Source organism: Cydia fagiglandana, chromosome 15, assembly GCF_963556715.1.
Source record: "Cydia fagiglandana chromosome 15, ilCydFagi1.1, whole genome shotgun sequence".
Lineage (NCBI taxonomy): Eukaryota > Metazoa > Arthropoda > Insecta > Lepidoptera > Tortricidae > Cydia > Cydia fagiglandana.
In genome coordinates this window covers 2,198,709-2,215,007 of record NC_085946.1, presented here as the reverse complement: position 1 = coordinate 2,215,007, position 16,299 = coordinate 2,198,709, and the positions used below count along the sequence as shown (strand labels likewise).

The window sequence follows — 16,299 nt, the reverse complement described above, 5'->3', positions numbered from 1 at the left end:
TTTTAAACAATCTTTGACTACATTACTGCTTTAAACAATTTTTAATTCATATTAAGGTACTTTTCAGATCCTCAGACGTAAATTTTTATCAAGGAACAAATTTTCCGTCAGACGTACCGTTTTTGAACTACAAGCAAAAAACTAAAAAAGAACAAAAAAATTCTACCAATCCTGGAATAGAGCAAACTCGGATTTCATTGATTTATAACGAAATGAAGGTATCAAGACGATTTCCAGCTTGCTGGGAATTAATTCCTGAAAAATACTGACTGGCCCATTCCAAAACATGCATGGCCATTTTAAAATGCAACGTCGAATTTTCATACATTGCTTATTTCTTTTTACGAGCGGCTGAAATGACTGTTATTATTGCTTTCCATCAAATGTAATACCAGCATCAACAGAAAACACATTAACGCAATTAACCTCGTTTGATATGAAAATCTTCCGGAGCCCGTTATTATTAGAATTTAGATGAAGTAGGGAACTTGCGCTTTTATTTTCTCATTAATTTTAGCTTTTTTATGACTTTTCACATTATCAATGCTAAATAAAGCTTAAGTGTGTTTCACTACTAATAACAAAACGACGAAATTAATTTATTAAGTAAAAACATTACTCATCGTAGCATGTAGCTACCTATTAGTTTCAAAGTGATCCCTAAACCTCTCAAGTATATCGTCGTGCGTCGTAGCAATGCGGTCAAGGTCTGTAGACGACCTCCATTTGACACTCATGTTTATTAACTATGTGAGAATATTATCATCCCAAGTCTTTGAGAAAAAACACATCTTTTAAGCAGATATTCACCTGTCTGACTACAAAGGAATTAAAGGAAGTTTTTTTAACGTTTTTGAGTAACTAGGCAGGTGTTTGTACGTTGCTCATGGGTATAATCCTACAATGCAAGGCGTTTCAAATCTTTTAAAAGGTTGGTGGCTTAAGCAATTGAGCATCAGAATTGCAAAATTGCCAGCGTGGCACTACCTGTTTTCTTGGCTGCGATACACAATTACACAGTGCTCAGAGCCTTTCGGAAAAAAAATAATTTCAGCCCTTTGCTTTGGAGGCCGATGCCAATCTAAGCCAGATGCGTATCGGGGGTTATCCACTAAACCCTTCACAAACAAGATTACCTACAATAAAAAAAAATATCGAGATTTATGTTCCCTAGACCAGTGGTTCCCAAAGTTGATTGGGCTCGGACCCATCTAACAAAAAGTGCCACATTCGGGACCCACCTCTTGGTCGTCTTAAAAAGGGGGCATACAATTATAATTGGTATCTACTTAAAGCTCAAATCGCCCGATCGGTCGGATTGTCGCCAGGGCCGCTTTAGGGAATGCTGACCCAAACAATTAAGTGCAAGTATTCTGTCGTATTATATATTGAAATTTATCCTTGAACAGAATCTGAACTCATAAATATCTCATTAAATCATTAATAAATTCAAGCATCAAATTCTGTAGTCTAAATTGTAACGCAAAATTTGCTACAGCGCCAAATTTATCTTCACCTGGTGGTATTTTATGCAAATATACACGTACCTTGCGTTTAACGTTACTCGGTTACCGCACTTTTGCGGTACCTTACTCCGCTAGAGGCCAATTCAAACTTAGTTTGACATCAAAATGATTCTTAATGATGTAATTTTGTTCTCATTCGTCCGTGCGACTCACTCGCGGATTACATGTACGGACAAGTACGAGGAAAATGCAGTGCGAATGTAAACTAAATGACATCATTTAGATATATCCTTTTTATGTAAAAGTGTACGTTCGAAATGGCCTCACAGTGTGTGAACGAGATAGCGCTATGCACGTATATAATCTGCGTCCCGCTTGCGCATCGGGATGGCGCTGTGGTTATTGGCCCCACCATAGTACCTAATTGGCTGTTAACAAATCAGAAAGAAACAAAATATAAGTAAGTCTTATTGTTAAGTGTGGCCAATTTCTATAGAGTGGCCAATTAATAACTATAGCTGTCACCATGGGGTACGGATAGCCTAGAAGAGCGCCTTCGCATTATTGAAATAGTGTACGGTGCATTACATTGTTTATACGACAACGGTTTCACTCACTTGAATTTTTAGTCGTTATTTTTATTTAATATGTCTCACGAAAGTTTAATATCGATTGGTGCATTACATCTTAATTATACGGAGTAATATTGCTAATTTTCGGTGATTTTTACTTCGAGCAGAAAAACAAAAAACAACTTCCAAAGTACATTTTCGCGGAACAAAGGATGTATAACAAAACTAATAATGAAATATTTAGAAACTTTCTAACATCTGTGGACTGGTATGAATTAGGAGTAAATAAGTTCTTAGACAAAATTAAAGAAATTTTCCAAGAAAGTTTCAAAAAAAAGAAAAGAAAAATATTGCTTAATAAGCGGGAAACACTTAATTGGGTCACTCAGGGGATAAAGGTATCAAGTAAAATGAAAAGATTTTTGAACTCTGTTAATAAATCTGAATGTGACAGCAGCATCCTAAGTTATAGAGATAAATACATAAAACTCTATAGAAAAGTCATGAGACAAGCTAAGAGACTTGCCGTTCAAGCGGAAGTAGACAGATCCAATGATTCTGTGAAATGTATTTGGAAATTGGTCAATAAATGTAGAAATAAGGTGAAGAAGAATAATCAAAAATCAATACAGCTAGTTGTAGACAACAAAGTAATTTGTAACTCAATGGAAGTTGCAGATATTTTTTCGAGCAAGTTTGATCACGGCAAGAGCGCTGATGTAGGTGACTGTAGCAATGCACTTGACATGATAGAGAGTAATATAGAAACAAGTTACAATGAAATGAAGTGGTGGGCTGTAACACCTAAAGAAATTGAAAGCCTTGTTACTTCCATGAAAAATAAAAAATCTTGTGGCCATGATGAAATGCCGATTACAATTTACAAGGACAATATTGATTTACTAGCGGGCCCATTAGCACACTTCTTTAATAAATGCTATGAACTAGGCAGCTTTCCCGATCAACTCAAAGTAGCAAAAATTCTCCCAGTACATAAAAAAAATGCTAAGAATGATCCAAAAAACTACCGACCGATTTCTTTATTGCCGGTTATGTCAAAATTGTTCGAGAAAGTGATCAAAAAAAGGCTCAGTACACACCTAAATATACACAATGTAATAAATCCTAGACAATTCGGATACCAAAGAAATATTGGCACTACAGATGCAATGGATACTTTACTTAGCGACGTAGTACAGTACCTCAACAATGGAATGAAAGTAGCGGGTCTCTTCCTAGATTTGAGCTCCGCCTTCGATACAGTAGACCATACAATTCTTTTAAGAAAGTTAGAATACTACGGAGTGAGGGGGAAAAATCTTCAAATACTTAGAAATTATTTGCAGAACAGGAAACAGTATGTAGAAATTAGAAACGTAGATGAGGGACAAGACAAAGTCTTCAAGTCAAAAATGACCACAATTACTAGAGGGGTCCCTCAAGGATCTATTTTAGGCCCTATTCTCTTTATCATATTTATAAATGACGTCATAAAATACGTACAGAACTCCCAAAATAATTTAAACGTGGTGATATTTGCCGACGACACAAATGCTATTATTAGTGCAAGTAATGAAGTCGAACTAAAAAATAATATTAAAACGGCTCTTTCAGTTTTCCATAAGTGGTTTGGAGATAATAATTTAAAATTAAATACAGAAAAAACAAGTATCGTCCAGTTTAAGAGTGATCGAAAAAATAAGGACATCCTAGAACTAGCCTTTGACGATAACACTCTACGATCCGTTGAGGTTGTCAGGTTTTTAGGGGTAGAAATTGATTCTTTTCTTAACTGGAAACAGGAATTGAATCAAATCGAAAACACAATTAGTTCTGCCTGCTTTGCACTGAGAAATTTAAGAGATATCATCGGAATAGATCGATTGAAAACTGTATATTACGCTTTAGTTGACTCAAAACTCAGATACAGCATTAAATTCTGGGGGGCAACGTATAGTTATAATATAAAAAGAGCTTTCATCATTCAAAGGCGGGCAATAAGAATAATGGTGCGTATACCCCAGTGGGTTTCATGTAAAGACTTCTTCGCCAAATTAGACATTCTAACTGTACCATGCCTTTATATTATGATACTATGCACGGACTTAGTAAAATTTCTGGCAAGTAGTGAAACTGTAGACGCTCGGGCGATAAGACTGGCAACAAGAACAAAAAACCTGAACCGTCCCTTTACACCAAGACTAAAAGTCACTGAGTACTGTGCTAGATACCAGGCTATCAAAGTTTTTAATAGGCTACCCACAGAACTCAAAGCGGTTTGTAACCCAACTACATTTAAAAATAAATTAAGGTCGTTTTTGCTAGCTAAATGTTTTTATTCAGTTGAAGAGTTTTTCCAATACAATAATGAATCTATTTAATTCTGACATGTACACCGTATATTATTTAATTGAATCAAGTTTTCTTTGTTTTTTAGTTAAGTATTTGTTTTTTTTTTGATTGACATGTTATCAAATATTTATTTCACTGTAACTATTGTAGGGTACGATTTTATAACATTTTATATTTGACATTATATTATATTATTTTATTAGTACTTTTCACCTGTTATTTAATTGTTTAATTTAATTATTGAAAACTTATTTACTTATTTGCTGACATGTCCCATCTTTTACTTCGTTTAATTAGATTATAAGTATGTAATTAGTTCATAAGTTTTCTAACACAATGTATTATTGTTATAAAAATAAATGAAAAATGAAAAAAAAAAAATGAAAATATGCGTATTAGATTAGGCCAAGATGCTTTTAATATAAAATAAGATTACGGAGCAATCCACGAGAATGTCGCTTACGTAATGCCATTCTTTTAATAATTTTGAAAATGCTAAGAAGGCGATATTTGGTCTGGTAGTATTTCATTACTTATTATGTTCTAGAGGTTTACCTACGCATTGTGGTAGCCATAAGCTAGTGGACTACCCCTTAAAATAATATTATTATGTATATTGAAAGTAAATAGAATTTGCCTATTTTTTTTTTTTTTTTATTAGCCCACTGCTGGGCAAAGGCCTCCCCTCTTTCCCGCCATTTGGTCCTATCCGATGCATACTCCCGCCACTCTTTACAAAACGTGTCAAGGTCGTCCCGCCATCTCCGTTTTGGTCTTCCTCTGCCCCGAGATCCGTCCTGTGGGACCCAGTCTGTAGCTAATTTGGTCCAGCGCTCCGGGTGCATTCGGCAGATGTGCCCTGCCCAGTCCCACTTTAGCTTGGCGGCCTTCCTGCCCACATCCACAATGCCGGTTTTGGAACGCAGTTCGGTGTTTCTAACAAATTTATTTTAATATTTTATATTAAACTTAGATCATCGCTTTATAACTTAAAAGACGAAATTCTTATAAAAGTTAAAAAAACTACATAAAACCTTAAGAAGAAAAATACACATAGGTACCTATTCATCACCAACATTACCAAAACACCCCAATATTACGCTCTATTGTGTGAAATTTCTTTCGACAACACAAACGTTTCTAACTGCCGTATTCGAACTTCAAGATATTCACAAGAGACGACACGTACTAGATCCATTTTAGATAAGTTATAGTTTAGATATCAACTAGTTCTCTTTTGCAGCGCAATTCCGGCAACCAATGTCACGTTTACGTTAGATAGAGTAAGATATCTATTAGATCTGAATTGGATCTCTAACTCATATCCTGTGGAAATCGTTCAAGAGTATCTCCAGAATCGCGCAAATGTCAAATTTGGCAGGTTAGATCTTAAACATATCGTTATCGTATCTTGGTGATGTCTAAAAGATATCTAATAGATGTCTATTTCAAAATCCGAATCGGGCCCTAAGGATTTACATGCGACGAAAATCAAACACAGTACCTGTAAATACCTGGAAAACGGTCTGACAAAGCGTCTGTACCTGACAATGGGGTAAAATGGGGGTAAAAGCTGAACCGACTGGGAATGTTTACATAAAATAGGCAGCGCTTTTAAAGTTCTGTAAACTGGGGCAGAGTGCGACATTCACTGAGTATGTGTAAAATAGAGTTTGAGCAACACTGACTAGTTGAAGTATCTACTTAGGTGTAATATGGCAATTAGCCACTTTTAGTGTTTAACAGTAACACTATGGTAGAGTAGGTACTCAGTACGACATTCACTGGAGTATGTGTAAAATAGAGTTTAAGCAACACTGACTAGTTGAAGTATCTACTTAGGTGTAATATGGCAATTAGCCACGTTTAGTGTTTAACAGTAACACTATGGTAGAGTACTCAGTACGACATTCACTGGAGTATGTGTAAAATAGAGTTTGAGCAACGCTGACTAGTTGAAGTAACTACTTAGGTGTAATATTGGCTATTAGCCACTTTTAGTGTTTAACAGTAACACTATGGTAGAGTAGGTACTCAGTACGACATTCACTGAGTATGTGTAAAATAGAGTTTGAGCAACAGTGACTAGTTGAAGTAACTACTTAGGTGTAATATTGGCTATTAGCCACTTTTAGTGTTTAACAGTAACACTATGGTAGAGTAGGTACTCAGTACGACATTCACTGAGTATGTGTAAAATAGAGTTTGAGCAACAGTGACTAGTTGAAGTAACTACTTAGGTGTAATATTGGCTATTAGCCACTTTTAGTGTTTAACAGTAACACTATGGTAGAGTAGGTACTCAGTACGACATTCACTGGAGTTTGTGTAAAATAGAGTTTGAGCAACAGCCACTTTTAGTGTTTAATAGTAACACTATGGTGGAGTACTCAGTACGACATTCACTGGAGTATGTGTAAAATAGAGTTTGAGCAACACTGATTGGTTGAAGTAACTACTTAGGTATGGTGCAGCGGGGCAATTTCGACTGCGGGTTAATTTCAACTAATCGTAATATCTTCCATGTTTTACATTATTAATTAAGTGCCATATACATCGAGACAGCGAAAAATATGTGTTGTGTGTGTTGTGTGTGACTCTAGTTAATGTTGTAACACATGGAATATATTTCGATTAGTTGAAATTTACCCGCAGTCGAAATTGTCCCGCTGCACCTTATTTTATTTTTGTAAGTAGATATTATTTGTTGTCAACCAAAATAAATTCATAAATATTATAATTATTTTCGTTATTTATCGAGCGAAGCGAAGGTTTTCGTTTCAGCTTGTAAAAAAATGCTTTCACATGATGTTCGGAATTACCTACCCTAATAGATGTGTGGCACAGTTTTTGAATTATACAAAAACATGATAGTTTTTTTGGGATGTCCTTCCAACTCGCCAAAAAATAGTCCGGTCTTACCCGGGTATACCTTGTAGCGACCTACTAGAGGATAGCGTTGACCTCCGCGGACCTAGTTTCGAAGTACGGCCATCTTTTATTCAACCCTTTAAATACTTCCCCTCTCGTCAAGCTTTTAGTTTTTGTGCCGTAATGTGGACGAATGTAGGATTATAAACCTAAAGGTTTAACTTTGGGTCAGTTTGGGACTGGGTAGGTGGGCCATTTTATTTAACGTTGTTGTAAGTACAAATGTCCATGTTATTTCTACTAAAGGGGCCCACTGATTACTAGTCCGCCGGACGGTATCGGCCTGTCAGTTGTTCGGAACTGTCAAATTTTTGTTCTAACTGACAGGCCGATACCGTCCGGCGGCCTGTTAGTCAGTGGTCGGCTTAAGAATCACGAGCTCTTTCGACCCTAATAGGAGAAAAATGGAATGAAATATATAACAAAAAAAATTAAAATTAAATTACATTAGGTTGAATTTTCTTCAATTTTATATCTCGACTTATCAACATCTTTCCGCCGTCTATAGTCAAATGTAAAAATATGAGTGTAGACATCTCACCCAAAAATATGTCACGTAACTGTGACATGACATTCGCTGACATAATAGCTGTGGGACATATTTTTGCGTACAATGTATGTATGCATCCATTTTTTTTTACACTTGACTGTACAACTGTTGCATTAAAAAGCTAGCGGTAGAAAACATTCTTTAAATATTCCAAATCCGACGTAACGTTGTCCTTCAAGATGTCAGAGTTAAGAAATTCAGAAGGCTTCAGTCCCAACCCGCAAAAGGCCCGCATGGTAACAATGTGACATCTCACCCGCGGGATTACTGCTCCCAAATTAAAGTAAAGTGTGACAAACGCTTTTGTGTTGACTTGACATTTTGTAAAAAAATGCGCGCGCGTTTGTGCTTTTTTTCGTGGTATTTTCTTTTTCACTTTGAGGTACAAAGGTTACTTACGTAAGTATCTTATTTAATTAATTACTTCAGTACGAGTACAAGCAATGGTTTCTTACATGTAAATAGTACATTATTGTCGAGGCTCGGAAGTAGCTACTAGACGTGTGCGCCGATTAAAAAATGATCGGCGGCGGCGTTTGTCAAAAAATCGGCGGCGGCGGCGTGTTTTCGGCGTGAAATCGGCGTGACCTTGACTTTCAGGTTTCTTAAGAAAAATCATTAATTTGTGGTTTTCCTTGAAAATTTGATCAATGCAGGTTGCTGGTCAGTGAACTACGTATAGTTTGAATACCTATGCTGTGAGTAAAATAGGGTTTGTAAATGAATATAGGATTGGTATAATAACTTGATTTCCCTAGTAACTGGCTTGCATTAAGAGGTTACCAGTCCCAATGACCTTCGATCTGATCTGTAACTCTCCGTTTTCTCAAGCTTTCCATGGCTGATCCTATTAAAAATGACGTACTTTAACAAAACAGAACTCCACACCTGGTGGACGCCTATGGCTTCTTTTTAATGGTTTTTTTGTCGTACAAGCACCCGCGACGTATCTTCTTTCTCGTTTTCTCATTGCTGAGGCTCGCGATCACATGTAATTTGTCTCCATTTCGTGCGGTCATAAGCCGTATGGCCTGCACGGTGCAGACTGCCGCAAGCCGACCTCTTCATAACGTTCGACTATCCCACACATGCTCCAACTCGAGCACGTAATTTGCCATTCATTCGGCTTAAATTCATGTGTTTCTCCACATCATTCGTTGGGTAATATGTCCGAAGAATCTAAAGGCTCACCCATAGTGGCGGATATGTAGTCTTAGCCGCCCTAGGCCCCTGGCCCTATAGGCGCCTCTTTCGCAGCACCTGTCATTTTGAACACCGCGGATTTTTTGTCACAATTTGCCGCCCTAGGCCCGGGTCTACTACTGGGCCTTAGGGCAAATTCACCACTGCTCGCCTATGGGATGTTGGGAAGAGATGAGTGGCGATATAGAGCTCTTTGAGAATGGAGAGGTTTGGTCTTCTAGCTGTCCAAGGTATAAGCAGCACTAGCAGCAGTCTTCGTTCGTTCGTTAAAAGTTGACGGTGAATACTTAGGATTACTCAGTTACTTTAACTGGTGTGTCAAATAGTTTCTGCAACTGGCTATTCAGTTTCAATTAATTCATAATTGATGTACAAAAAATTCATATTGTAATCCAAAAACCAGCTTAGAATAGCTAATTAACAACACTCAAGGTCACGCCGATTTCACGCCGATCATTTGTCGGCGGCGGCGGCGTGGTCAAAAACCCCGGCGGCGGCGGCGCGCCGGCGCGGCGCACACGTCTAGTAGCTACTTGCAGGCTGAGGATTCGTTTTAAACGGACGACCTTGGAACTCCGTTTAATTGAATCCGAAGCCAGCAAGTAGCCTTCCAGCCGAGTCATATATAGTGCTTTTCTCAAAAATGGTGCAAGAAATACAAATATCATAGAAATATTTTACAAAAGCAACGTTCTTGCATGTATATTTTGACAGAAAAAAGCCCTTGCCGCCTTTTTATTTTTTTAATAAAAAAAATAGAAGTGTATTTTTCTGCCAAATATACGCCAACCTATTTGAGACATCTAAACAGTCGCGGTACCGTAAACCGGGGTTACTTTGATTTGCGGGTCGACTTTGATAGCAACTTCTCTCCGCTACTAAAGTCCTTGTTTTAACGAGTTGAACAAAAACTTCGCAGTAATTTTTTCTTTATTGGCAACACTGATAGTTGTTTCACCGCGTAGTAAGCGGATGCGAGTGTAATATTATTATTTCGTGTAGAAAACAATATTAATGGCGGGTACGCTTTTCTTCCTGATTTTATTGGTTGAAAAACTTTGGCTGTATTTGTGTCAATAATTAATACATGTAATTTTATAGTGTCTTACGTTAATCAGTGTTGATTCACGAGTTTATAAAAAAATACCTGAATTCGACAACCTCCACATGCGCCCGTAGCCGGGGAATCTATGGGTCGGGGTGTCTTTGATCACTTATACGTGGTGAAATTGATCAAAAGATTAAACTAACACCATGAATTATTTTGGCAGCTTACGATTTTTTTAATGTATTTTTTTCAATAGTAATGTAATAAATAGGCATCATTTGAGTCAGTGGAAGAGTTAGAGGTTGTAGAATTATCAATTTGTATCTAGGAGTTGATCTCTGGAACCACTTATCTGATAATAAATATTCTTTTACCCGTTTCTTCCATACCGTTGTCGTATGGAATTAAGTTTCTGGGTGGAATTTGGCTATATTTTATCCTGCGGCTTTGTTTTAGGTGTTTTATTATACGTGCGTAAGGCCACCAGCCCACCAGGCCATTAATTCTACAATAAATAAATATGCATTGTTGTTTTATAGAAATAACGCCATAGATTACAAAAAAAAATATCGCGTTACGAGACTACAAAAAATACCAAGAAGATCGCAAACATTGGCACAAAATCTATTCGTGCCGCATCGAAAGCACACAATATTTTTTATAAAACTTTATACAATAAGTATAAAGGTAACATATCAAAAACCCGGGTGCACAGATCAAATTTACTGAAACGGAAAAGCTTGCAATACAAAAATCTGTTGCTAAGTGCGATGATAAATTAAATTCCTACGCTATTTCTAGTAAATAAGCGCTTAATTTTTCTAATTTGTATCATTTCGTATGATATCAAAGTAACCCCACACCTTAAAAATATAAATAACTTAAAAAGTACTTAACCGATTTTTATTTTTTTATTTTTTACGGGCTTTTTAGCGGGTCTACTTTAGATTGTCAGCAAAAAAATAAGTGGTTTCAAAGTAACCCCATTCTCAATATAACTTTGATCGCGTTGTTTTTATTTTTTTCTGAAAAAATTATAAGTCCTAATTTTTTTTTTATTTGGCAGGCGGAAAGAAGAGACAAAACCGATTGTTATATTTTTTTTTTCATATTTTTACGTATATTACAATCGTCAAAAAATGGTGCAAAACTCTAAAATTGATCAAAGTAACGCCGGTTTACGGTACTAATCATCTGTTTGGCTGTTTAATGGGCCTGTGCCTTCATTTGATATGGTCATATCAACTTTTAAAAAGTTTGGAACTCGACAAATAATGGAATTTGTATGCAACATTGCAGTCCCAAAATCGAGACTGCAATGTTTTTAACTTTTTAATTTATGACTAACCATAAACTACGCGCTTCGCGACCTATTTTTTAGATGGCAAAGTCGCCTTTGCCGTCCATTTTTGAGAAAAAAATATTTTTTAAAGAAACCTAGTAAAATACCTATCATTGAATTACCCAATATAAGATTGCTGGTGCGGTCGCATTAATAGACACGAAATATGTACCTTAAGGGGCTCCCCCACGCCAATGACCTTCGATCTGAATCCCTTAGTTTTCTAATGTTTTTTGTAGCTTATCATATTAACAGCAACGGCTTTAAGCAATATAGTATCCCATATTTACTTTAAAGTTTATTGTCTTCGAGATATTTGGCATCAAAGTTGAACATTTTTAGGCTTAAAAACTGGTTTTCTGGCCATAATTTTTGTGTTAATTAGTTTAAAACTAAAACCTTGGACACGATTTTCGGGACTTCAAAGACGAACCCAAATATGTAGATTTCGTACATGTATGATCCTTCACTGCAAACTAGATACGAAATAAGTGTTTTTTTAGACAATGTTTAATAAATTCATAAAAAATAAGTATTCATTTTTTCAAAATCCGGTGGACAAAACCGGAGATAAAAGATTAAAGAACCGATAACCGTTTGCCTTATAATTCTATCTGTAGTGCAAAAGAAGAAGATACGGTTCAAAACTTGTCAAAAATCGATGAAAACCTCGGGTAGCCCTATAGATCTAAAAAAATAAGATTTACCTATTGTCGTAATTGTACCTTCAACAGTCAAAACATTTTATTTCCGACCCATTTCGTACCTTGTCACAGTCAGTGTTAATCAATATGAAAGTCGCTAGAGGCATACTATTATCATTGTGACTGTGGGCCCGATTCGGATTTTGAAATAGACATCTATTAGATATCTTATAGACATCATCAATATACGATAACGATATGTTTAAGATCTAACCTGACAAATTTGACATTTGCGCGATTCTGGAGGTACCTACTCTTGAACGATTTCCACAGGATATGACTTAGAGATCCAATTCACATCTAATAGATATCTTACTCTCTCTAACGTAAAAGTGACATTGGTTGCCCGAATTGCGCTGCAAAAGAGAACTTGTTGATATCTGAACTATAACGTATCTAGAATGGATCTAGTACGTGTCGTCTCTTGTGAATATCTTGAAGTTCGAATACGGCAGTGTGACAAGGCACAAAATGTGTCGGAAATTAAATTATTCGACTGTACAGTGGTTACAACGTCTTAAAGCGGTCGGCAACCTTTTAGCAGCCAAGGACCATACCTATAGTTGTTAACGAAGTTGACGCGGGCCGCGCTCTGGTAATATTTTTGAGACTTGTTTGTCAATATTACATACAAAATAGCCAGGGAGGCTAGCGGGCCGCAAGCGTGAGGGCCGCTTGTTGCCGACCGCTGTCTTAAAGCAATCAGTTTCAAATAAAACAAGGTTCGCTAAGCTGGAATATTTTCTACCTTCAATTTTCCGAATAAAACGTCCCATTATTTTTGCGCCTAGGGATTGGCACCAGGCATTGTATTCTCAAATTTTAGAACACCAATATAAGTGAGACCTCCGAACCCTTACTAACCACACGTAATGAGAGACCATACTATATTGCACTATACGCGAAAGATTTGCCAATTTAAGGGTAACCTATTAGATCCATAACATTTATTCGTAATGAAAGGTCAGACTATGCTGGTCCATGGTTAAGTAATCCTAAAAGAGCCTGAAAAGCTGCGATAAAAACCTAAATCACATGACTGGGTCCTAATGGCTTATATTGTTTAGCTAAATGTGTTGTTTTCTTTTATCTTTTCTTGTTTTAACGTTATATAATTTATAACGGAAGCATTTTTAGCAGCAATTACTAAAGGGGCCCACTGATTACCAGTCCGCCGGACGATATCGGCCAGTCAGTTAAAAGCAAAATTTGACAGAACAACTGACACGCTGGTATCATCCGGTGAACTGGTAATCTGTGGGCCCCTAAGGTCCTCTATGCGGCATGTTTTGGATGTAGACTTTTTGTGAAAGGCGCCTTTTGTAAGCCCAAATCAATTTCTATCAAACTTTCTTGCCCTACCCTAGTAGGTAGTGTAAAATTACGGTTCGGTTGAGACTACACCCGCTGCAGTAATGCGATGTATTGTATTGCTGTAGGGTTAAGATGGTCGGCTCTTTATCATTTGTCAACATGTCTGTCACGTTCTAACAAATATGTATATGCGAAAGTGACACATGGCATGATAAATGATAAAAATGCCATACCATGATACCCCTGCTGCTGACTGCATTTCTGCCCAAAATGACAAAAGCCCGGGTAGCAACATCGATCATGATTAATTTGAAAATGTTTTTGAAATTTGAATTTGTCCCAAAGGCAAACGCAAAAAAAGGTTTCATTATTGGATTATTTAATCTACCGGGTACCTAACTTTATCATATAAAATGAATTTTATTTTAAACAGAATCGTCTGCTAATATGTATTATTAAAAGTTCAAAACGTAACACGAAATCTTGTAAAGCTCAAATTTTCTCATTCAAATCCGCACGGACCAATTACCTTGTACAATTTGTAATCATCTTGCGTAAGAAAGAATTCCTTTTTATTACATTCATATTGTTTTGTGGAAACTCCAAATCCTACGCATTACGGTTCAAAAACTCAGCCCTGAAAAGTTACGATCGACAAGCGTAGGTCTACTCATTAGAGCTTATACGGAACCTTAACTTTAATAGAGCACCTCATGACAATACATATTTTTGTTTTGTTGTTTGTTGTTATATATATTATTAATACATATTGTTTTGTGAAAATTCCAAACCCTACGTATTACGGTTCAAAAATTCAGCCCTGAAAAGTTCCGATAGACAAGGGTAGGTCTACTCAGTAGAGCAACCTTAACTTCAGTAGAGCAATCTAATTATTTTGTAGGTATATTATTTTGTCAAAATTCCAAATCCTACGTATTACGGTTCAAAAATTTAGCCCTGAAAAGTTCCGATAGACAAGCGTAGGTCTACTCATTAGAGCTTATAGAACCTTAACTTTAATGGAGCATCTCATGACAATACATATTTTTGTTTTGTTGTTTGTAGTAGTAGTAGTAAAACACTTTATTGTACAAAAAACAAAACAAAACAGGAAAAATAACATTCGTCATTAGTACAAAGGCGAACTTATACCTTTAAGGGATCTCTTCCAGTTAACCTTGTTTGTTTGTTTGTTGTTATATATATTACTAATACATATTGTTCTGTGAAAATTCCAAACCCTACGTATTACGGTTTAAAAATTCAGCCCTGAAAAGTTCCGATAGACAAGCGTAAGTCTATTCATTATAGCTTACGGAACCTTAACTTCAGCAGGGCATCTAATTATTATATTTTTTTGTAAAAATTCCAAATCTTACGCATTACGGTTCAAAAATTCAGCCCTGAAAAGTTACGATCGCCAAGCGTAGGTCTACTCATTAGAGCTTATGGAACCTTAACTTCAGCAGGGCATCTAATTATTATATTTTTTTGTAAAAATTCCAAATCCTACGCATTACGGTTCAAAAATTCAGCCCTGAAAAGTTACGATCGCCAAGCGTAGGTCTACTCATTAGAGCTTACGGAACCTTAACATCAGTACCTAGGTCATCTACATTATTATATTGTTGTGTGAAAATTCGCAAACCCTACGTAATACAGTTCAAAAATTCAGTCCTGATAAGTTCCCATAGGCGTACCTACTCATTAGAGCTTATGGAACCTTACCTTCAGTAGGGCATCTAATGATTATATCATTTTGTCTAAATCCCAAATCATGTGTAATACAAACCTACGTATTATGGTTCAAAAATTCAGCCCTGAAAAGTTCCTACAGACAGGCGTACCTACTCATTACGGCTTACGGAATCTTAAGTTCAGTATCTTAAACGAAACATTTTTTTAATGTACATCAACATAGCAGGTCCTTACCTAGTAACGATACAATCCAAGTCACTAAAACGCACTCGCGTTAGGTTTGCGTTAGTATAGCGTTAGGTTTGCGTCGCGTTAGCAGGTCCGCGCGCGTCGAGCGGGCGAGCGAGGCAGACTGGGCCGCTCCGATGATAACGGCAAAGAGTAGGCTGCCGGGAAAATCGCAGACGCGACACTTAGTTACAGTGATAATTTAAGCTATAATAGTTCCTAGTGACTACCTCGTAATTGTGCGAATAGATCAATTTACAATGAAAAGTTATTAGTCAAAAACAATTTAAAAAATATAAATATCAGTTAAATAATTACATTTATGTGCTGTACAATACCTAGTTATCAGTTTCTCTAGCAATTTTATTGTTTTATTCATTCGTATTTACGAGTATCTAACTCACAGGCCAATTCGAACGTACTGCATCAGATTGATATTTGAGTCATGTTATTTAGTGATCGTGCGTCTGGACCACGCCAATACCTACATGTACAGACAAACACGAGCCAAATGCACATGTGACTGACATCATTTAGATATTATTTTGACGTCACAATGTAAGTTTTAATAGGCCTGCGAGGCTATGAGGTGAGGCTGAAAATATATTTTCGGAAAATATGTACATATATATGTATATTTTATTTTTTTTGAGCTCATTGGAGGACTTTTTTAACTAATCACTAAGCAAGTACATTAATTAACATGACAATCGATGAGCGTTGTATATCTTGGATGTACAAAATTAGCTTTTTTAAATCTATAATTCCAATTGGCACTGTTCTTTTCATTGGTAAAAACAAACCAAACATGAAAAAACAAGCGGCATGTTTTATATTCATCAAATTACATACCGGCACGAAAGGCCTATTGCTATTTTTATTGTTCTTATG

The 16,299-nt window shown here is 36.4% G+C and overlaps 1 protein-coding gene across 1 annotated transcript in view; it reads right to left on the bottom strand.

Moving 5' to 3' along the window:
- LOC134671187 (neuroglobin-like) overlaps window positions 1-15,548 on the bottom strand; it is a 100,965-nt gene extending 85,417 nt beyond the window's left edge. The window contains exon 1 of the mRNA XM_063528972.1: window positions 15,415-15,548. The gene's annotated coding sequence lies outside the window, so the exon portion shown is untranslated. The remainder of the gene's footprint in view (window positions 1-15,414) is intronic.
- Between the last annotated feature and the right edge of the window lie 751 nt (window positions 15,549-16,299).